Raw genomic sequence first — 25,463 nt, forward strand, 5'->3', positions numbered from 1 at the left:
TGTCTGGGTCTTAGACTCATAAAAATTTTTTTTGCTTTCCAGCTAATGATACTGATGATTACGGCTACTGATGCCTACTTGTAATTGTGATGCTGTGCTACTTTTGCTGGTAACTTTGCCTAGCGATGCCGTACTCATACCTAAAACTAACGCAGTTCCAAGCCACTGACGCTGCTAACCCGGCGTTTTGTGCTGATTTTATATTTAATACCTTTGCGGGTCTGTGCTTACGCAATGCAGTAGCAGTCCTGTTCTTCATGCTATAATTTGGCTACACTTATAGGCACCAATCGGTGAATTGCAGTTCAGCTATGGAGGATCTCTCGCTCCCTTATTTCCTTTCCTGTCACCCGCTATTTTAACACTCTCAATACTCACTCTTGCATATATATATATATATATATATAGCATGCAAAAAGAAAATGCCGCACTCACAGGACTTAGTGGTGAAAGAATAAACTTATTTATTTCAACGTCAACAACATCACTAAGTCCTGTGAGTGCGGCATTTTCTTTTTGCATGCTGTATTACTTTTTAATACTGCACCCAGGCCAAACAGTCTATAGAAAGCACTCACGGCATGAATATCCAAAAAATTTACCGTTTATTTAAACAAAACTATCTTTTAAATAAACGGTCAATTTTTTGGATATTCATGCCATGAGTGCTTATAGACTATATGGATTTTGTGGGTCAGCACCCGCCCGTTGTTTGTGGGACTGGTGAGTGCCGATTTCTGCGGTTATATCAGCCACCTCAGGACGCCGTATCATCCCATTATCATAAATATAGTAGAAAAAATAGATAATTGCAAAAAAGTGTATTAAAAAAGAATCACATCGCATATGCGACATTTCGGGCAAAGCACATGCCCTTGAGAGCTCCTAGCACAACTGGTATTTCCCCAGTGGGAAATTGGTTTCTTAATTGAGATCTAGGATTTTGACTGATGGCATAAATATGATATTACATCCAGGGTAAATGTAACACTGATAGCAAGGTGACATAGCTTTAAAGGGAATAAATTCAGGCCCCGCTTTTTATAGATGCCATAGTATCTTCATTCCAAAATGTATTCAATACTATGAGTGCCAGATAATAAAAAAAAATACTTTGGTCAGAGTCACATATAGAATGTTAATTTCATGCCCTTTCTCATGGTAATAAACATACCATGGTTACATTTACCACTTGGAAGCAATAATTACTGCACGTTCCTGCAGAACTTACTCGATACATTGAAATTAGATGAAATTTCCTTGGTACCCTATTGATTTTATTGGCTTAGTGGAACATTTTTGAATGCAAGTAAGAGACAGTATTTTCAGTATAATCCCTCTTTTGCTTCATGTTTAAATTGTAGCTTGCACAGAACTTGCTGTTCAGAAAGAAAAAAAAATACAGTTTTGTGGCAGAAGGCCAGTTAAGGAGAGTACCCAGCTAAATCTTAGCGATGCAATCTGAAAAGCTGTTCATACTTATAAAGACCCACTTGTAAACAAGAAGATTTGTCCCATGTGTGGGACCAAATCAGACTCATAAGATTTGTAGAAAAAGAGTCTGATTTTTGGTTAGGGTAATATCACCTTGAAAGATTGTACTATTGTATGATAATATCTGTTCAGGTTATTGCTTAATACACATTGCATGGAACCTTGTACGTTTTGACAATGTGCTTTAGATCTGTGGACTTCAAATACCATTTTCCCTTGGTTGCTTCTCTGATTAATGCACTCCTTACCTAGTCTCTGAATTTTGGTGAACGTCCTTCTCTAGAGTGTTGCTGTTGTACCATCTTTTTTTATTAATGGATTTCCATAGTTAGTCAGGATCTTATTTAGGGAAAACTTATTTAGGGATTTCAAAGCAAAAGAGGTAAAGTCTGCAACCAAGACCACATAATTTTTAAATTTGTTATTCATTTTGAAAATTGTCAAACTTTCCAGTTTGACTTTTGGGACTATTTTGTGTAGATCAGTGATTTAACAGCACAAAGGAGTAGCTGGACTGAAATAAATCACCTTTGTAACACAATGAGTGTTATAATGTTTGTATAATATAGATATTGTGAATTTCCCAGGCTCAGAGTTTTCTGTAAAAGATTACTTTATTAAACTGGTAATAGTTTTATTTTCACAATGCACTGAGGCAGAAAAAAAGTAAAATACTGACTTACATTTTGCTGTTTGTTAAGATATAGACAAAGAGTTTATGGTTGTTGTACTTTACTTCTGTTTGGTTGGTGGAATTCCATGTACTTTGGAAAATTTGTGATGTTATCACTGAACTGTTCAGGCATCACATTTTTTTCCTCAAGATGTATACTGACACTACTGCTACAATTTTTTTTTTTTTTTTTTGCTAAATCACAAAATCATTTAGTGTTAGAAATACTTTAAAGTGACACCTAATCTCTGCTAAAATGTTTTAACCTCATCTGGCTTTGCTTTGTTGGCTAGTACACAGCTTTCCCACAATTGCTGGTTTTTTTAGGATGATATATGGGACTATTAGCTGGAGAATTTTAGAACATTTTCATTTGACTGCTGCAGTTATTACTGAAATGTCAGATGTTCCATTTTAATGTTGTCTATTGACTTTTAAGGTCATGAAGTTTAAATTATAGTTCTTTGAGTCTTACTGTTTAAAGAAAAAAAATAAAATATGGTACATTTTAGCCAATCCCCTTTTTCAACAACTGGAGAAAATGTTATATAAATAGTGCTAAGATATGTATATATATTCTAATGTATACAGAGTTTACAATCAAAACAACAAAAAATAATCAGTTGCACTCTAATAAGCAACAGGGTTAGGGCTGTTGCAAAGCAATTTCTCCTCTTTTCTTTGTAAAATATATTTTTTGATTACTTGATCTTAATAAGTTTTATAACAACTGATCCTTTGCCTTATTTTATACCTTATTTTTCCCCATCTCTCTATGTTTCCCTTCACCCATGCATGACTGGTGGCAGTAACATACCTTGAGTGGTTCTGGCCCTTTCTCTGCAAAGAAAATCTGTGGGTGGGGGGGGGGCAAGCATGCTTAAGTGGCAAACTTTATACAGAGTACGCTGTGGCCCAGGCCGCCCAGGGTCTACTGAGTGGTGGGTTTGCGCAATAAACAAAACAAATGTATATATACACACAAACATTTTGTTTGCAAAGCAAATAACCTTGGAAGGCTTAATATGATGTATGCAAAATATCTTTCATACTATACAAAAAGAAGTGCATGTAAACTGATCCTGCCTTTCCTTGTGGTTTTACTGAGTGCTGAGGTCTGCTAAAGTGGTAGTCCGGAGACTAGCTTAGCATTAAACTAATGTACACAAAGACTATGACGCTGCAGCTAAAAGCATATTATTGGAAAAGCACCATATATTAGTCAATATAAATGTTAAATTTGCCAAGGGGGGAGCATTTCTCAAGAGTTTGTAATATGTTGAGTTTGGGTGAAAGGTGTTGTTAGCGTTATCAGTGTACAGAATCTGAAGAAAATGAAGTGCTGCAGGAGACACTGTAGAATAGATTTGGTACCTCGTGTATCTGAATTAGAGGATTATAGCACCAAACATTGGAGTTGAGAATAGGGTGTTTTTGCGGTAATTTAAAAAAAAAAAAAAAATTGTAACTGAATAATTTGCTAAACTATTAGTGGCGTTATCTGCTAATGTTGGCACTTACAATAGTTAAGCTAGATCTAAGCAGTAGACTTTAATTCTCTGTAACCATAGCAATTTAGAATAGAATACAAATTACCCAAGGTCCGCAATATCAGATCCCTCTACTATTGGGTTCTGTCTCTATCTTATTGTTGTGAAAGTGGCCACTCCAGCATGCTCCAGAAACTGGAAAACACCATCTTTTTTGTTTCTAAAAAAATTATTGTACAGTGCGACACTTTATGAATAAATGCTTATGTAGTACCACACACAGCTCGTGCAGAACTACACCTGGCTGTTTTTAAGGGTTCAGGTAGTTGATTGGCTGACAGCTGGAGGGACAACTCCGGATTTATGTCAGAGGATAAAGGAAAAAAAGCATGTACCTCTCCAAAGAGCATGTACCTCTCCCCTTGGATGAAAGCTGTTGTAGTACACAGGGAATATTTTATTTGAAAAGTAAATATATGAAGCCCTCCTGCTTATGGCAGCATGTGCAAAAAAAAAAAAACAGAAGCTGTGGAATCTGTTATGGTAATAATTAAATTTAATATATAGCACATATATGATATGCATTTGGATCTTTGGAGCTGCTAAGCAAGATCAGCAGCCATCTTATAAATGTAGACAAGTTAGGAGCAGTGAGACAGAGGTAGTGACTTAGGTAAGACTTGGGCTGCTGCTACATAGTTCTGCCTACTACTGGGTGCACCTTTACAACAGGAAAAGCTCAACCCAGACCTGACCCCAACCCCCAAAACCTTAACCCGCACGCAAACTTAACCCTCAAAATGTTGCCATTGTAGGACCTGCATCAAACCCATACCCGCATACCTTTGATTTAAGAGACAGAGAAACCTCAGGAGCAGAGGAAGAGTCACCAGTCTGACCCACAACCAACCTAAATCTGCAAAAGTCACACAAATTTTAACCCTAAACCTTCTCACCTAAGAGTCATGGTCAACCCGCACATAACTAGCACCCAGTCCTCAATTCAGCCAGGACACAGAAAGTTGACAATCTGACTGCAGCTCTGATCTGGTGTCCTATGTGAAAAAAAAGTGTTTGGAAGGTAAACAACCCCGTTAAATAGATTTGGCTAAAAGATATCAAGCCTGCCACCACATCAAGGTAGGCTCTCTGAGCAGGTCCCTAATCTACTCTAACCATCTTATTATTTCCTATTCTAATATCTGTAGATTATCTGTCGTTTGTCATTTAATCTTGTATACTTATCTGGTGGCATTTTCTTTATTAGTTCATTTATTTGCTCACATTTATAGTAATATAAGTAATAACTATCATTGAAATATTGGTGTTTTTATGTATAAATATATTTCCAATGTTAAAATGATTCCGTGGATTTCCAAAATGCTGCACTGAGTGACAAGTTGATGTTCTCTGCTCCAGACCAACTCCTTTATGTATTCGCATAGAAATTTGTTGAAAAAATGTTTCTGTCAGTTTGAGAACATAACATGAATCAGTGACTGTGTGTTCTTGTGCTGAGCTAGCATATTCTCTTCATGCCCAGAGCAGAACAGAAACAGATAGTCATGGGTGAGCAGGGCTCATTTTTACTTTCTTTCCCACAGTGCCCTCATTAAATATTTCATTTTCCATTAGAAAACAGTTAGGTGAACTGGAACAATAAGAAAAGATTGTTGATTTTTCTTTAACCCTTATTATACCACAGCTTATATGAATGAAGTTAAAGGTTTATTTGATAAAAAAAAAGTATATCATCTTACTGACATAAAGCTACTGTAAATATAGTAAATGTATATATTGTTTGGGACCTGGGTTTTCCATAATTTCGATCACTATAACTTAAGTTTACTAAAAATCATTTAAATCATTAAATACACCCAATAGAATTGTTTTGCCACCAGTACAGATTCATGCAGCTTAGTAACTATCAAGTACAAGGAACTGTTCTATTATTACAGAGATAAAATGCTTAGAATGGACTCTGTGGGGGATGGGGAGATTAACATCCCTGAGTAAACAGCTTTAGAAGCTTTCTCCTTTTGCTTAAGATAGCAGCTGCCATTTTAAGCAGCTTCCTTCCTGCAGTCTCTAGCCCTTATAGCTGAGATCACACATTCCTAAGGGAGGGGGAGTAGGAGAGAGGAGAGAACTGAGCAGACTCTGGCCAGACACTGGAACATCATGTTTACAAAAAAAGAGACAAGAATTCCTGTGTTTCTTTTGATAGAGGACTCATTACTGTAGCATTACTGTAAGTGCTTATGGCTGTATTTACATAGACCTTTCTGATAAAGCTTACTTAGTTTTTACCGTTCCTTCTTCATTAATTGAGAATCAATCCAGTATTTCAAATTAATACTGTGGGCTTTAAAAGGGGAACCATTTTGGAACCATTTTTTGCTTGTAGAAAGGAGCTTATGTCACAAAAAGTATTTGACCTAAAGCACCTTTAGGCTTGCTAGGCCCATACAATAGGTTACCTTCTTCTGAATATTCTGGTATTTCCCATTCTAAAGACAACAAAGCAACTGGAATGTGACTGAGGTATAGTGCATGCATATTGTTCTTACCAATTAAGTCCTGACCAGTTTTATTGCAGTGCACTGCTATGCCCCTTTGTGCATTAGAGAAGAGGGGGCCCTTGGGTCATAATATGCTGATTACAGCCATATTTCTTCCAGAAAAGTGAAGGGTCATCTGCCATTGATTTCTACAAGATCTCAGCAAGTTTTAGTTGGCGAATTGTTCGATTAGGATTTTTAGCCCTTTTAACACATAGTGGGCCCGATTCACTAAAGTCCGAAATAAGGAGTGCTATTTATAGCATGCGTTAAAAATCTTATCACTTCTTATTTTTCGCTCGAATCACTAAAAGGACACTTGTCATAATTAAGAAGCGGTGTTCTTGGCGTTAAAGCGTTAAACGTGCAAAATATCGTGTTAATCTGTGTGAATATTAACCCTACTTGGGGCAGGCAGTACTTAAAGAAAATTGCGGTTCGTGAGCTATTGGCAACACAACATGGAGTTTGCAGTCGTATTTTTGCAAGTATATGTTGGCCCTAGAGTGATGCATCCTCCAGTTTTCAGGGAAATGGTGGTTTTCAGAAAGTAATGGTTACGTGCGTAATATATTGCGCTCTGCAAGTGTCCTTTTAGTGAATCGAGTGAAAAATAAGAAGTGATAAGATTTTTAACGCATGCTATAAATAGCACTCCTTATTTCGGACTTTAGTGAATCGGGCCCAGTAAATCTTGAAAAATCGTGAGTTTTTTTTTATCACTAAGTCCGAAGCAGAAAAAAAATCAGGTGGTTAGTAAATGGCTCCAAATGAGTCACTGGCGTTTGATCAACAACAAAAAAATGTTTGTAGAAAAAATTCTTTGTGTTTTTTTAAAGCATTTTTCTTTCCAAAACATAATAAAAATCTTGCTACCTAAAACCTGACAAGATTTTAAGTTTTGGGGAAAAAAAAAAACACTTGCGGAAAAGAAGACAGGTTTAGAGACAAACAAAAGTAACTGATTGCTGAAAACACAAGTAAGTAGAGAAAGTCATCCACTTTTACTGCAATTGTTTGGCCTAAACAAAATCATTAAATGACTCACATTGGACCTTGTACTAAGATCTTTTAAAGGGTCATTTACTTTTCGCCAGGATGAACAATTTAGAGGGCGAGGGAATGCCTTACCCCTCCCACCTCTAACTAATACAGCATATTCAGCATTACTATTTGTTGAGGTAGCTGCAACTTTCTGCAGAGACCTGTGGCAGTTTGGAAACAACAGAAGGTAAGTGTGCAAAGGGCCAAACAATAGATAGTTATGGCCTACAAAGAAGAAGGAAAGTCATTTTAACATTTTACTGCCAATATATTTGCCACATTAGTGCCACCTAGAACACTATATTTATTCTGCAAAAAGCATTTCCATACCTGAGTAAAGAGCCCTAGAAGCTTTCTCCGTTTACTTAAGACAGCAGCTGCCATTTTAAATAACTACCTGTTTGCTGTTTAGCCGTTATAGCTCAGATCGCACATTCCTAAGGGAGAGGAGAGGGAGTTCTTAGCATTCTTATGGGGGGGGGAGCAGGAGAGAGGAGAGAACTGTGCAAACTCTGGCCCCTGGAATTAAGGATTTTTTGAGAGGGGAAGTCAGACACCTGAACAACATGTTCCCAAAAAAGGAGACAAGAAATCCTGTGTTCCTTGATTGTGCAGCGTTTCTGTGAGTGCTTATGGCTGTATTTAAATAGACCTTTCTGATAAAGCTTACTTAGTTTTTACCTTTCCTTCTCCTTTAATTGAACTTTGAAATACTGCCTTCTGTTACAGTTATAGTCTTTCTTCATTGTTCCCATTGGCTTATCTGTTGGGAACGTGAATCTGGATAATGGCTCTTTTCATATTTTTGTTTCGGACATCTTGTAAGCTATGCTATAATTTAGCTTAACATATAGTTGGGCACTATGTTCAACAGTGGCAAGTTTTTAAACGTTGGCAAGATCATGTAGAAAAATTATTTTGAAAACGTGGACAGGTTTTTGTGCTTTTAATAAATTACTTGGCATTCATGGTTTTAGTGAAAATTAGTTTTTTCTAGGTTTCTAAAACCACTAAAATCAGAATGTTGATAAATGTGTGTTGTGTGTTTTTTATAGGAAGTTTGAGCAATGTATTTCTTAAGACAGTGATCCCCAACCAGTGGCTAGTGAGCAACATGTTGCTCCCCAACCTCTTGGATGTTGCCCTCAGTGCCCCCAAACCAGGTAGTTATTTGTGTATTCCTGACTTGTTGGCAAGTTTTGGTTGAATAAAAACAAGATTTACTACTAAATAAAGCCTCCTGTAAGCTGATAGTGTGCATAGAGGCTACCTAATGGCCAATATTAGCCCTTATGTAGCACCTCCATGAACTTTTATGATGCTTGTGTTGCTCTCCAAGTCTTTTTACATTTGACTGTGGCTCACAAGTTAGAAAGGTTCAATTCTGCCTGTGTTTTATCTGTGCATTTCTAAATATAGGAGAGCATGTCGGAAAAGCAACTTCTCTCAAGCAAAAGTGTAGCAAAAACTGTGCTACTGAAGGCAAAAAGCATAGTCTAATATAACTTACATGTGTTACTGCAACTGTTGCATTTAAATTTCATTTGGATAACAGTAAAGAACAATCTGTAGATAGCACCATAGTGATATTTAAACTTACTCTACCAGCAAACTTCTAGTTGCTGTCTCACTTCAACTCCCTGGAGCCCTTACTGTCATGTCTGACCATCTCTAATGCAGTGCCTACCTCTCATTATAGAGCTCCCCAAATTCCACTGAGCTTGTTTAGGTTTAAAACACCATCATTATTTAACAATTCCCAGTTTAGAAATGTGGGCCAGGGGTTACCCAATTACTGCTTGTTTCACAGCTTTTCCATATTGTGTGCTCTGCTGTAACTTTCTACCCTTAAATGTTATTCTACTTAAGAGGGTCCAACATTCAGGTAATATAACCCCAAAGGAATACATGTGTTTGCTAATTGATATGAGTAATACTGGGAAAATATTATTGAGCAGTTTCTTTAGAGCATACTAGTAATGAGTGGCAAAATTCTGTACCTTGTACACTGCTGAAAATGTACCCTAGAGATATAGGAACACTTATGTCAGGTATCTGAAAGAATTAGACTAACAAGCCTAAGAGCTGGGACTCAGTACAATGCAGGAATCCCTGAGCGACAAACCACCAAGCTGCAGACATCAGCAAACTAAAATAACCTAAGTCTATTAGTTATATTAGTAAACTCCTATTACCAGCAAAATCGCCAATACTATATATTATTGACTGCAAGCACAAGGGTATATGGTTTCTGTCAGTGCTCAAAATTATTATAACACTCAAGTGCTACTGTGACATTTCCTTATTCCAATAGCACAGATTCAGTATGGCCTTTGTGTTTTAATATTCAGAGGTTTAATTACTGTATAATAGTAACACGTTGCTCATTTCTAAAAGTTTCTTGAATTTAGAAACTCAGCTTCTTGATAAATATTCTCCCTTTTTCTGATAATGCTCTGGATTTTACCTTAGAATGTGTTAGTATCCCTTGAGTACTTGTACATGACTTTTACAACAGCTTGCAAGAAGTGTTAACACAGATTTGTTACAGTTATGTTTATTGTGTTATATGACATAAAGGATGAATTAATTCCTAGCATTTAATACTGGCATATCCTTAAGAAAAGTGGTGGCATTGCTGTTTTATACTGTATGACAATCACATACACTGCTTTGCACACCATATCATTTTAAATTATTTAGCTTAAAAACTGAGTAGGGGTTTGTTCTTTACACATTTTCAGATTATAACTAGATGTTTAAGAGCAAGGGCACATGGAGCATTGCAGAGATTGGATCTCCGCTCCATGTAATTACACGCAGTTGGAAGCGGATCCACTTCTCTCAGCATGCAGAAAAAACGCAGGCATAGAGCAGCAAAGCCAACACTTGAGGGTTGATTCACTAAAGGTCAATTCGCTACAGTATTATTGCGTGCATTAAGTCGCATATCGCATGCGTTAAATTTCGTGCTATCCCATGCGTTAATTTTACCGCTTTGCGTTAATTTGCAGGCAGAAATAATACTAACGCATGATTCATAAACACGCGCTAAATATCGCATTTGTCTGTGAGAAAAATAACACCTACTTGAGACAGGCGGTAATTATAGAAAAGTACAGTTAATGAGCTTTTGGCAACACAATATGGACTTTGCAGTGTTATTTATTCAAGTATGTGTTGGCCCTAGAGTGATGCAGCCTCCAGTTTGCAGGGAAATGGTCATTTTCATAAAAGTAGTTTTACGAAAGTAATGCCGTGTATGGCTAATATGGCTTGCCTATTTTCGCACGCGGCGACTATTTGTGCGCGATGCGTTGATTAGTGCGCATTCAGTCAAATACCGCATGAAAATAGTCTTCGCGACTTAAATAATGCAAGCAGCATCGCGTCTAAATTAACGCAAGTATGCTTTTAGTGAATCGTGCGTTGACGCGAAAAATTAGACGCGATAAAATTTTTACCGCATGCTATAATTAGCGCTCGGAATATCGACCTTTAGTGAATCAACCCTTTTATGTGCCCTTGCCCTAAAAGCATTGGGGAAAATAGGGCTGTTAAGGCATAACGAGGAGATAGTAAATTGTGTTATAGTACTCTCCAGTGGGTGAAACAGGAAATATACTTTTTAATGAAAGTGTACTCAACAATGTATGTCTTTTTGGATGAGTATAGCCTTTTTCACTCCATTGCCAGTTTACAATTTTCCATATTGTGCAATCAATCAAGGATACAGGGATCCTAGAATAAATTTGCAGTCCAGCCACAATTTTCTGTGGTAGCTCTTTTTCTTGGCACATAAGTGTAATACAGCTGCGTAAATGGATATTATGGCCGAACACTAGGGTTAATGACTGTGCAATATTTCTTACCAAGAAGTAAAAATGTTTGCAGAGGGATGCTGTCCATCAACTTTAGGCATGCAAAAGATATTTTCCAAATCATTAATCCCTATTAATGCACTAACACCTTATAGAACAGATTAGTGGTCAACTGCTCAAAGCAGTCACTTTGAGACAAAATCACTCATTTATCTGCTTTTGATAAATGTGTCACTTCATTAAACATTTTCCTGACAGTCAAGGAAGCATTTATATATGTAATAATATTTGAACTGCTGGAAGTCTTCAGTGGTTAAATAAGGTGTGTTCTGTAAGGGGGGAAAGTAACAGTAATGTTTGTGCTTGGCAGTTACAGTGGTGCTTAAATGTTTGTGACCCCTTTTGAATTCTCAGTACTTCTGTATAAATATGACCTAAAACATAATCTGTTTTTCATGCAAGTCCTAAAACTAGATAATGAGTGCATAGTGCAGCCTGGCATAAGAGTGTGTAAGTAATAATGAAAATTTTAAATCATGGGAATGCCCTCCTAAGCGGCCATTTATGAGCCACTGATTGTAAAAATGATTGCCCAGCAGGAGCAGAAATTGTGCAAGGGAACGGTGGACCCAAATAACTTTATACATGTTGTAAGAGCCTGACTTATATAATGAACTTTGATTATGAATCTCTCCAAATGAAAGTTGATACAAGAATGACAGCAGCTTGATTTAGCAGTTTCTATAGTTGTGGCTCATTCAGGGTCTGGAAGTATCTAAAGACCTTTTTAAAGGGATGTAAGAAAGGCGTGTAATTTTATACTGCAATTACTAATGCGTTTGTAAACATGAAATTGTCATTACTAATGCAATGAATCAAATATGCAGTAATTTATTGATAATGGTAACTTGTTACTTGTTTTGTTAAGAAAGTGTAATAAATGGTATTGTTTATGAAAGAAATTAATATAGCGGCTTAACTTCAGTATGCTAATGAATTATATGACTTAAATTGCAAAGCTTGAATGAACACAGTAAATCAGCCTCTGATTCTAGCATTTGGAAAATGATTTTGCAATTTAAGCTTTTTCCTGTGTTGTCACATTAAATTAATTAGATTTTTCCTGCAATTTACTATTTTTTGTGATAGTTTTTTAGTCCAAAGAACATCAGGAAATATATTCTGTTCCAAATAATTGGGAATAATAAGAAAAAGAATTCAGATAGCAATATATTTTTAAAGGTTTTCAAATCAATATCTCAGTTGAATGCTGAAAAATTTTAGAATTTTGCCACAGTTAATGTGGAGGTTTACACCACCTCAGGCGAATGCTATTAGATGAAAAAGCCATGAAGCAAATACAGTCTAATTGACTGTATCATATGAATAAACAACAGAAATTTCAATGGAATAAAAACCACAACATTTATTGGCTCAAATAAATACAACAAAAACTAACATATAAATCATACTATACCAAAATGGATAGGTGCATCCCAGTGCCTCATGCTACCCACTCTCCTAACGCGTTTCGCGCCGTGTGGCGCTTCATCAGAGGAGGTGATGTAATTGACTGTATCAGGAAACCTTTCCCTTGTAGAAAACAAAAGTATTGCAAAGTTTTTTAATTACTTGAGAACTGAATGTTTGTAAATGAGCTCCTCAGAGTGGGTCCAGCAGCAGTATGTAATGTGTTCCACGGTCATTTCTGCTTAACTTTGGGAATGCCCAAATGCAGGTGCATTGAACTGCAACAGCAGTATGGCCTATCTACCCCAGGTGACTGATGACCCCTGAACATGACAGATTTTTCAGATTTTAATTAATTAAAATGTACATGTGTATGGCTTAATGTTTGTAGAATGTGTCTGGGTGGTTCACCTTCAGGTTAACTTTTAGTATGTTATAGAATGGCCTGTTCTTAGCAACTCTTTAATTGGTCTTAATTTTGAGATAATTTTGTATTTTTTCTAACTTTTTTTCAACTTACAGAACATTTCGGAATGTAAGCGAAAAGTTCCATGAAAAAATTATACTTTGCGCAAAGAATACACACATTTCGGAATTTAACACTTTGGTAACATTTTCCTTGGGATCTAAATATAAATATATTGCATGTATATTTACAAATAAAAAGTATATTGTAGATGTACATGCAGCTAAAATGAGTATCTGCCTGGCTGTTTACATTCTCTCCACTACTGGCTCTAACTCAAAAAAATAATAGGGCTCACTTATGTCCGCAAGCGCAGTAGTTAACTTGCACTTTTCCCCACAGTCAGTTGTACTTTTGCATCAAAATCCACTCCTTACACTTCCTTATAGTTGCTCTCAGCCCCCATTCAGTCTTTCTTGCCTTCCTATCTAAATCGGGCATTGCTGCACCTATTCATTCATGGGAGTTGTAGAGCTTTTGCCACCTACTGACTGCATCTGTGGACGTAAATGACCTCTAATGATACAAGCCAGCTGATTAAAAGAACTGGAAGAGACCTGACACCTGTTATATTATTTTAAGTATCAGACAATCAGAGCAGGTAGGAGGCAAATGCTCTTTTCATCTGTAATTACATTACAAATAATTTAAAATCAGTGAAATTATTTATTAAAATTGCAGGGTCATTCTTGGCTAAATGGAGGAATTACTCACTCTTTCTCTTTCTTATTAATTTTATTATAAACAATGAATTCAGATATATTTTGTTTGGCTAAACTAGGTTTTTAGCATTAATATTGTTTTATGACTTGCTTGATGGTGTTGAGATAATAGGGCTCATGTACAGTGGTGTGAAAAACTATTTGCCCCCTTCCTGATTTCTTATTCTTTTGCATGTTTGTCGCAATTAAATGTTTCTGCTCATCAAAAACCGTTAACTATTAGTCAAAGATAACATAATTGAACACAAAATGCAGTTTTAAAATGAAGGTTTACGTTATTAAGGGAGAAAAAAAACTCCAAATCTACATGGCCCTGTGTGAAAAAGTGATTGCCCCCCTTGTTAAAAAATAACTTAACTGTGGTTTATCAATTTCAATTTTCAATTTCAATATCAATTTCTGTAGTCACCCCCAGGCCTGATTACTGCCACACCTGTTTCAATCAAGAAATCACTTAAATAGGAGCTACCTGACACAGAGAAGTAGCCCAAAAGCACCTCAAAAGCTAGACATCATGCCAAGATCCAAAGAAATTCAGGAACAAATGAGAACAAAAGTAATTGGGATCTATCAGTCTGGTAAAGGTTATAAAGCCATTTCTAAAGCTTTGGGACTCCAGCGAACCACAGTGAGAGCCATTATCCACAAATGGCAAAAACATGGAACAGTGGTGAACCTTCCCAGGAGTGGCCGGCCGACCAAAATTACCCCAAGAGGGCAGAGACAACTCATCCGAGAGGCCACAAAAGACCCCAGGACAACATCTAAAGAACTGCAGGCCTCACTTGCCTCAATTAAGGTCAGTGTTCACGACTCCACCATAAGAAAGAGACTGGGCAAAAACGGCTCAAACCACTTTTAAGCAAAAAGAACATTATGGCTCGTCTCAATTTTGCTAAAAAACATCTCAATGATTGCCAAGACTTTTGAGAAAATACCTTGTGGACCGACGAGACAAAAGTTGAACTTTTTGGAAGGTGCGTGTCCTGTTACATCTGGCGTAAAAGTAACACAGCATTTCAGAAAAAGAACATCATACCAACAGTAAAATATGGTGGTGGTAGTGTGATGGTCTGGGGTTGTTTTGCTGCTTCAGGACCTGGAAGGCTTGCTGTGATAGATGGAACCATGAATTCTACTGTCTACCAAAAAATCCTGAAGGAGAATGTCCGGCCATCTGTTCGTCAACTCAAGCTGAAGCGATCTTGGGTGCTGCAGCAGGACAATGACCCAAAACACACCAGCAAATCCACCTCTGAATGGCTGAAGAAAAACAAAATGAAGACTTTGGAGTGGCCTAGTCAAAGTCCTGACCTGAATCCTATTGAGATGTTGTGGCATGACCTTAAAAAGGCGGTTCATGCTAGAAAACCCTCAAATAAAGCTGAATTACAACAATTCTGCAAAGATGAGTGGGCCAAAATTCCTCCAGAGCGCTGTAAAAGACTCGTTGCAAGTTATCGCAAACGCTTGATTGCAGTTATTGCTGCTAAGGGTGGCCCAACCAGTTATTAGGTTCAGGGGGCAATTACTTTTTCACACAGGGCCATGTAGGTTTGGATTTTTTTTCTCCCTAAATAATAAAAACCCTCATTTAAAAACTGCATTTTGTGTTTACTTGTGTTATCTTTGACTAATAGTTAAATGTGTTTGATGATCAGAAACATTTTGTGTGACAAACATGCAAAAGAATAAGAAATCAGGAAGGGGGCAAATAGTTTTTCACACCACTGTATATCCACAAGGGCAGTCACTTTCCCTTCAGTCAGTTATTGGGTGCAAACCCACTTTCATTAAAGGTACTTATGTCAAAATGTGCTCCTTGTGCTTCTGTGCTCGGTGCTGCTCAGTAATTTCTACCTTCCTTCCAAATGAGCTGCTGCACCTATTGACGCAGGGGAACCCTGAAGCTACTGACATCCCTGGATGAGGTGGTAGTTCCAGGGTATCCTCAGTATCATGCGTCAGTCACCAATGTTGAGTTGCACATGTAATAGGGCACACATTCACTTGTACACTGAACACTCGAATTGATGCCATGGATGTATTTGGGGCAGCTGTGGCCAATTTGCAATGAAGTACACCTGCAGTTGCTTTATTTTTGCAGAATGGGACACAATTTGTGTCAAGAGTATCGCCCACTTTTGACAACAATGACGCCAGAATTCTTGGGAAATGCGTGGGAAAAAAACTTGCTGATTGAGTTCAAAATTCCACTTTGCTTACTGTACTTGCTGATGAACATGTGCGTTGGTCATGTGGGTGGGTTGGGTTTTGTATAATTTCCCTGTTGCCATAGCTATGTATATATTTTTTTATAAATATTTCCATCATAACTTGTTCTTTTTGAAATAGTGAATGTACTCATTGATAAAAATGTCAAACTAAGCCTTCGGTTTTAACTTCACAATTATTCCTAGCGTATCCTACATAATGAAACACAAAGTTTGTGCCTGGTGTTAAACTAGTTGATCTGCTACACTGAGCTTCAATTTTTAAGAGATCATTTCTGCTCTGGTGCTCTTTTGATCCCCATGTACTATACGGTCTAAATATGCAGTGTATTTTCTGTGTATTTTATGACTTTATTTTTATAAATTCCCTTAGTCCTCTGGTATTCTGAAACCCTCTTTTCATGCTCTAGTCTGTTTATTGTAACCTCCCCACTGATATTCTGTTTGTAAATTACATCTTATTCTAAGAGCAACATTAAGCTTTTAAATCTTACAGTTAGTATTTAGAATAATAATAACCAGAGAGAAATATATATATATATATATATATATATATGGCAGTCATGTAGTTTGTCATATTATTTATGTCATATTAGCATGTTCCAGTTTCCTATTCGGTGCTCAATAGTTTCATTTAAATATAATATTACAAAGCTGTACTTCTACTTGCGCCCCAGGTTATTGCAGGGATATTTTTATCCTCTTACTTACCTATTCTCTTTTCTGTCTATTTTGTACTCACTGACATTTTATTTTGGTGATCCAGCATTTACTTTAAGCTACATTCTACTAGTCAAGACAATATCTACACCTAGAGCACCCTTTCTAAGTAACTGTGGAGAAAAAAACAAAGTGAAGTGATATCTGAGCAAGCAATGCAATTTGCTACTACTCATTGGTTTAATAACCCTTCCATACCTGTGAGTGCAATCAACAATAAATGTATTAGCCCTACAACAAAAGCTCATTTTTATGTTTCTTACAGCATTGAAATGGAGACCAAAAAAGTTTTATTTTTTTGAGTGACCATATGGGCGTCTCATTTAGGACAAGAGAAATTCTAAGGTCTCTCTGTAGGTTGTATCTGATTCACAGAGGGGTCATCACCTCTAATTTCCAAGGGAATCATACAGGTGGTCAACTGGACAAATTTCTAAAGTTTATCGCATATTATCAGACACAAGTTTTGGAGGTAGGCCCCTTTATCAAGTGAACCAAACAGACCACATGTGGCATTTTTACACTGTGTTATGACAAAGTTCTGACATGATGTGGGACACCGCACTAAGGCTAATGTCCCACACAGAGATTAGTCGCCCTCGATAGATCTTTGCTACCATACGCAACTAATCTCTACTAAATGCCTCTCCACTGGCAACAAAAGGATTTGCTGCTGGAAAGGCTTATGCATTGCTTCAGTTTTCTGAAGTTGTCTGTGGGACTTTGGAAAGCTGAAGCAATGCGTAGGCCTTTCCACTGGCGATTCCCTTTGTTGCCAGTTGAAAGGCATTTAGGAGAGATTAGTCGCCCACGGTAGCAGAGATCTATCGTGGGCGACATAGCTCTGCATGGGACATTAGCCTTAAAGTGTTCAGTTTAAAACTGTAATTATAGTGATAAATACACTGTAAAGTGCTACCATTTCCAACCACTCTCCAAAAACATACAGGCAGGTCAATTGGCTCCTGATAAAAACTGGTGTGTGTGAATGTGATAGCGTCCTTAGGAACTGATGTGTATGATGCATAATTTTTGTAAAGTGTTGCGAAATATGTTGGTGCTATATAAATAAAGGATAATAATAAAATAATTGAAATTAGCAGCAGAGGTGATGCTAAGTATGCAAGCCACTCTTTTAGTCAGTTATATTATTATTTGTTCCCTGTTTGTTCCTTGAAGCCAAGAAATACCAGCCTGGTAGATATCATTAACTCCTTTTATTAAGATAATGGTTTTTAACATAGCACTTTTCTGTTGCACACATCAAAGAGCTACAATCATAATGGCCACTTCCCATGCCTATGTCATGGATCACCCAAATCCACTGTAATTTATCTTCCTGTCTTTGGCTTCAGCATTGTGTTCTCATCCAATCCCCTGGCTTTCAGCATCATTTCCTGCTCTTTGTCTTTGAAAGGCAAATTTGTAGATATTTTCTGCTCCCATATGAACAACTGTATAGTGCTGGCTACAGCAAAGGCAACGTGAACATGACAGAAATACCATGATAGAAATACCGTTATTTCTTGTTACCTTCTAAATGTATTATGCATGACTTTGAAGAATGCAAAAGATAAAATGTTTGCATCTGCAAAATTTACTTGTATGTTAATAAATTTGTTTCGCTTAGTGCTGAACCAGCCATTGTCGATAAAAGGAAAAGATGCAAAAAAAAAACATGGTTGGGTATAGAATTCTGCCATGGGCAGTAATGCTTATATTGAGGTGAAATCTCAGCAAACTGCCTCACATCATTACAGAATGATAACAGTCACATAGGCACTAATTATACCCACTTATCACGCCATTCTCATCATTAATATCAGTAACACACATTTATAAAGTGTTGGTATATTTTGCAGCCCTGTACAATTCCTTCACTGCTAAGGGGCTTTGGTGACTTTGGGCTTATTCTGGAGAGGGGGTCATTAATGTATGCCCCAGAAGTACTAGAGCAGTTAAGGGGTAAATTGTGGTCCCTCTGCTTACTCAGAAAGCACTTACATCTGGGCCATACCTACACTCTGCACCTAACACCAAATTAGAAAATTTTGTGCAAGGTGCAGAGCACAGCACAAGGCAGCATTGTTCGTAATACATTCTATAGGGTAGTAGGTAAGGGCCTTTGCACCCGCCTGCATTCCCTAATTTGTATACAATGTTTATATTCTAGTGCAAGGACCTGAGGTGACAATAGTGGGACAGGGAGCTGATTGCAGAAAACATGGCTGTTAAAATGTAGTATTTTGGTCATAACTCTGAGTTTTACTTCTCCTTTAAACTAACAGACCAGGCAAATTGCTTGTTTGTAAACACGGTAGACATTAAAATGAACCTGTATTAAAGTACTTTATTTTTTATTTGTGGCTATAAAACATAGGTGTGCTGAAAGTTTAGTGCAGAAGAGAGTCAAAACATATGAAAACTTTAAAGTGGACCTGTCACCCAGGCATAAACAACTGTATATTAAAAGCCCATTTCAAATTAAAAAGGAAACCCAAACTCATTTTTTTATTAACTCATCCAAACCCATTATAAAAGCATTTAAAAATCCCAGATGTAAATCATATATTGCCTGCCCCGCCTCTATAGGCCACCCCTTAGGCATAGAGGTGGGGCAGAGAGTTTCAGTTCAGAACTTCTTAGATGTTGCTGCACTTTTCACATTCCCCCTCTTTCCTCACCATGTAATTATGTAACCAGTGCATGGATATGGGTATCAGGTCCCCCCATACTGGCACAGAAACAAGATTTTAGCAGAATGCAAAATTTGCCTTAATAACACTGTCCACAAAATGGTGCCTGCCTGCTTGTTGCAATTGTGAATTCCAAGACTGAAGAAAATAAGATTAAAATAATTTATATGGTGTAAATGAAGTTTATTTTGCTTGACAAACACAATAGAAAACAATCTGGAATTATTTCCAGGTACCCTTTAATATAAAATAATCAGATACAACACCAAGAGAGTAAAACAAATAAACAAAATGTGCAATATTTAAATATTCTGCTTTAAGTTAAAGGCAACATATTGGATAAATAAAAAAAACCCTTTGGGCTAAACATTAATCCTATCTGTAAAAATGGCCCCTTTATTGGAGCTCCCTATAGATCCTATCAGGTCTCTGTCCGTGTTTAAAATAAAGGGTGGGCGTGTCCTAACAGTCCCTGCCAGAAGTACAGTAGGAGGGGGATAGCCAATCGCAGCCCTGCACTCACACAAGCACAGACAGACTTCAGTTCCCTATCAGGCCAGCCTAGCTGCTGACTGGTTCCTATCCTACAGTGCCTGTACTGAGAGCTGCCGGCTCCCCTGCACATCCAGAGAATTCAGCCAGCAGGAAGTGGAACAGATGGGCGGGACTAGTGGGGTTTTGATGGAATTTAGCAATAAATCAGTCCGAAACACAACTTTTTTTAAACACAATCCTTCTATATTTAGAGGAGTATAATTCACTGGTACATTCTTAATTTTTGATGATATGTCTCCTTTAAAGTATTATCTGCTTAATATATAACATCCATTTAGGAATGAAAAACAGTAATGTACTTAATACCCTACAGGCCCTGGTGCAAAATTAGTATCAGGGCCCCCTTGTACATTCCCTCATTCTGCTTACCAAATGGCTCATCTCTGGGTACCACAGCTGCTATAATGGCAGCATGAGGAATGGAAAGCCATGGTGCAGTTGCTCACCCTACCCTCTGGTAGTTCCATCAGTAAAGATAAGCTCACACTTATTGATAACTGGTATGATGCTTTATTATAAACTAATCATACTGGGTAGATGTTAGAGAGTACAATGAGATAGCACATACAGGACAAATACTCATCAGTATACACATAGCATTGAAATTGTGACATGATGATTATAATCAGGAGATGAAATAAGCACAAAAAATGACTAATAACTTAATTTGTTTATGGCTGAATTTCTTTAACCTGGTTCAGCAGGATTTCCAGATTAAAGGCTAATTCATTAAGCAGGCATTTCAGGACAATCCCATCTCCTTTTGGGTCTCATAAAAATCAGTTTTATTAGTTTGCATTATTAGCTGTGCATTTTTGTCCTGCACAGTATTTATACTTACTGGGAAATATTTACTTAACAAATGGAACATGCTGTCATCATCCCCTTGTCATGTTTTTTATTGATAATAGCGGTCTTGAATAATGACTGGCTGGTTGTGATGGATAACGGTGCCATTTTGTGGCAATTTGTAATTATTTAAATTTTAATAAAAAAAAGTCAACAATTTTCAGGCATTGTAAAGTATATAAGCAGGAAAATAACAAGAAAGGGAACTAAGACAAGGTCAGGTCTGTGCTCCTGGGACCTTACAGTCCTGACTGGGTAAGGAAAAAAGCAGACCATGCAGCTTATTTGCAGTGCTGTGTGCATAGGTGGATTTTCAATAAGGCTAGGGGAGGCTAAGCCTCCCCAAACCTGCTTGGCACCTTAAAAAAACAAAACAAAAAAAAACCTCACTCCGTTTCTGCACTGTCCTGCAACTCTTCTGTTCCTGCAAGCTTCCGGTTCTGCTGTGTTCCGACTGGATCTTTCTTCTTGTGGATTTTCCAATCGGAGCACAGCTTTCTTGACAGACCGTAAAATTGACCAATCAAAGCACAGATGCACACAGGGATCAGGAGATTTTGCAAACTGAAGGCAGTGCAGAAATGAAGACTGAAAAGAAGAATCTGCAGCTGTAACTTAACCTGAGAACCAACTCTCAACTTTTGCTGCAGATTTCATCCCACACCCACAGGCACTATACACAGGCAATATACACAGGTACTATACACAGGCACTACACACAGGTACTATACAGTTCTACAGGCTGAATCACTATTTGAAATGAAATAGTTTTTTTGCCTGACCTGACATTTATAATATCCCTATCCCCTACCCTGACAGATGGATGGTAAGTTAACTCTTTCCCCTGAAAAAGCTCATTGTGCTTTTATATATTTGTTGTTTTTTGCACTTACTATTTTGTTTTTTACTTTTGTCATTGTTTGTTCATTTCTAGTTAGTTACAGTGAGGCCAATGTTGTGTATTGGTGCCAGTCTGAATATCTGCCATCTGTACCCACTGCCTCTCACTGTATATAATGTGCTGGTTTTGTATATACAGACTGTGTCTCACTGTATATAATGTGCCTGGGATGTCAGTACCCACTGCCTCTCTCTCTATAAAACTAACTTAAACACATCTAAAGGGGAGGTTCACATTTAAGTTAACGTTTAGTATGTTATAGAATTGCCTATTCCTAGCAACTTTGCAACTGGTCTTCCTAATTAATTTTTTTATAGTTCTTGAATAATTTGCCTTTCTTTTCTTTCCAGCTTTCAAATCGGGGTCACTGACCCCAGAAAACCAAAAAGTATTGCTCTGCGAGGCTACAATTTCATTATTATTGTAATTTTCTATTACTTATTTTCCATGCAGGCCCCTTAACTATTCATATTCACATCTCTTGTTTAAACCACTACCTGGTTGCTAGGATAAATAAGACCCTAGCAACCAGATAGCTGCTGAAATACCAAATGGAAAGCTGCTGGACAAAAAGCTAAATAACTGAAAAACCATTAAAAAGAAAAGAGGACCAATTGCAAATTGTCTCAAAATATCAATGTCTACCTTATATTAAAAGGGAATTTAAAGGTGACCTACCCCTTTAAGCTAACTGATCCCAAACAAAAATGGATGGAGAACCCCTCACAGAAGTGCCTGTATGAATACTTTTACATCCTAAGCATTTTAGGGTAAAAAAGCCCTCCCACCCACACTTTTGCACAGTATCCCTGGGAGTCAGTGGGAACGGCAAGAAGTAGCTGGGAGGTTAATTTTTTACACCAGCAGCAAATCCACTAAGTGTCAAATTAGCTGTAGGTCAGTCTCTGTATGGCCCATCTTTAGCCTCCCCAAACAAAAAAGTCACCCTCCGCCTATGGCTGTTTGGAAATATAAGAGAATGTTAGGCAAGAATTTAACATTAACATTTCACCTCTAGTTTTTCATGGTCTTTGTAATTAGTGTGTGTTGATTTTAAATGGCCCAGGTATGGGATCTGTTATCCAGTATGCTTTTGGCCTAAGGTTTTCTAGATAAGAGGTATTTCTCCCTTGAGTCTGGTTGAAAAACTTACCTCAGGCGGCAGCGCCTAGCATGTTAACAAGATACCAATGCACTAATGTACCCCATACCATCACGGCTACTTTGAACTGTGCAATAACAATCTGGATGGTCATTCGCTTCCTTAGCCTAGAGCATGCGGCCTTCATAATATTCCATAAATAACTTGACATTTGTATTTGCAAGACCACAGGGCAGTTTTCCACTTTGCCTCAGCCCATCTTAAATGAGTTTGGGCCCAGAGAAGGCAGCTGTGTTTCTGGATCAAATATGTTTTTTTCTTTGCAATGTAAAGTTTTAACTTGTGGATGCAAAGATGAACTGTTTTTACACACAATGGTTTTTACACGTATTCCTGACTCCATGCAGTGAATTTAACTGGAGAATTGTTTCTATTTTTAGTGCAACTCCACTCAAGAGCCAGAATATCAATATTATCAATATTATGTTTTAATCATATGTACTGTAGATGGTGACATCACCAAATTCTTTGAAAATTTTATGTTGAGGAATGTTATTCCTAAATTGCAATATTTGCCTGCACAGTGTTTCATGGGGTGGTGTACCTCTCCCTATCTTTACTTGTGAAAGCCTTTTTTGGAAAAAAAAAGGGGGTATATGTTAATTACACTAAATAGCAGCATGCTAGATATATTTTACATATACTGTGTTTTATATATTTATATTTTGGACATATGTATATTGTGTTATGGTTGCACATAGTTTTGGTAATTGCTATGTTTTGTATTTGTTAAGTGTCTGGACATATAGAGGCTGATTTATCATTTCTTGAGGATTGTGGTCAGGCAAAACAAATGTAGAAAAGGCCATAACTATCTGAACCCATTGACCCAGGCAGACTGAATACCTAAAACATATTTGAGGGTGTTGTCCCTAGCAGATTATTTTACACTAGAACCCCAGATTTCGAAACTTCCCTTGTACACATACACTGACTTTACCTTTCTCTGAGAATTGCACAAAAAGAGGTATATTCAAGCAATATTCTCAGGTTTTATTTGAATGTATTTTTCTAGCTTTTTAATTAACTTTCATTCTTTCTTTATTATCACGAGACATAACATTAAGGCTTATGTGAATAAGTTGTCTAAAAATATCAGAGCCTAATTACAGGAAAGCAATTTTAGTAAAATGGTAATAGGAACCTTAAAATGATCTAAAATGACAGAGAGAACATTTGTGTGAAAGAATTTATGGGAATCAAATATTACTGAAAATAAAATTGGTTTTAATGCAATTTTATTGTTATAAAATGAATATTTTATGTTTTATCACACACCAGCAAAGAAAATGTTAAAATGAATTTAAACAACAGATATCAGCTTTAAAATGCAGTTATTGGAACAATCCACAGATATTAAGCACATACCCAAATAGAAGGATAAACCTGAAACCAAAACACATGTTCTTACTAATCTGTTATTGAAATATATATGAAGATTTTTTGTGATACATGTTGGTAGTGAAACAGTTTTAGAATATTAGCAAGTAAGCAATCATTTAGTAATAGCTTTTACTGGGGAATAGTGCAAGGAAACATGGACGGCAGACTGTTCAATTCTTAGGTATTCTTCCTCTCTTACCTAGCATTGTTTTATCTAGCTTAAAAATGTTCATCCAATATGAGTTCATGTTATTCATTTCATGGCCAAAATAAAGGGCTAAAATACCTTCTCAGAGATAAACATCAACTCCATAGTTACACAAACTGCACATTCGTTGGTAACACACACAGTACATCATGTATATTAGCTGTGCTTTCCTGTATTTTATCACACTGCTGTACCTTGTGGGTGATTGCATCTACTGTCTTGCAAATAACTTAGCTCCAAATGTAGCAAAATGCTATTTCTCATTTTTGTTAATATGGATGGGTTTATGAATTTGGAAAAATAATAAGAATTTTACTGTCACACTTCAAGAAAAGTAATATACTGTAGGACTGGATATTTTCCCTTTATTATTTTACCTTCAGTACAATAATTTCAGACATTTTTGCTTGCTCAGTTTTTTTCAGTGCTCAAGATTTAATATAAAAATGTTGTTCTCCAGGCAGAAAAAAAGGAATAAACAAAGCATATTTCTGCTACGCTGCTTGAAAAAAGAAAATTCTACTTTTCCTTAGGTCTACAGTGCTCCTGTTGAGAAAGATTTAAAATAACATTATATGCACAATTATAAAACATATTCCCTTATATCCAAAAACAACCTTCCACAGAACAGCTCATGTTAACATCAATTGAAATCAAGAGTTGTTTTATGTCAGTGTATGACATGACTTGTTTTGTATTGTGTATTTTATGTTGTTTATCATATTTTATGATGACGCTCCCGGAATCACTGCATGTAAAACTAATTACATTCGGTGATTCTGGGTAATCTACCAAAAATGTGAAAGGAGGCATTTTTAAGTGAGAACCTAGGATTACAACTAATGTAAACAGGCAGATATTGTTGGGTGCTTCATAACCTGCGGGAGAGGAGACTTCCCACTGACAGCGCCCTTAAAGAAGGGCATTTTTATTAGCAGCACTATAACTAACAAAATAGATACCAGTATTGTTTGTAGCACTGTGCACACTAACATGTAGTATTTGCCAGCAATC

The 25,463-nt window shown here is 37.0% G+C and overlaps 1 protein-coding gene across 2 annotated transcripts in view; it reads left to right on the forward strand.

Annotated features, from left to right (window-relative positions):
• ube3d (ubiquitin protein ligase E3D) overlaps window positions 1–25,463 on the forward strand; it is an 85,674-nt gene that overhangs the window by 57,580 nt on the left and 2,631 nt on the right. The window lies entirely within an intron of this gene.

Source organism: Xenopus tropicalis, chromosome 5 (genome assembly GCF_000004195.4).
Source record: "Xenopus tropicalis strain Nigerian chromosome 5, UCB_Xtro_10.0, whole genome shotgun sequence".
Taxonomy (NCBI): domain Eukaryota; kingdom Metazoa; phylum Chordata; class Amphibia; order Anura; family Pipidae; genus Xenopus; species Xenopus tropicalis.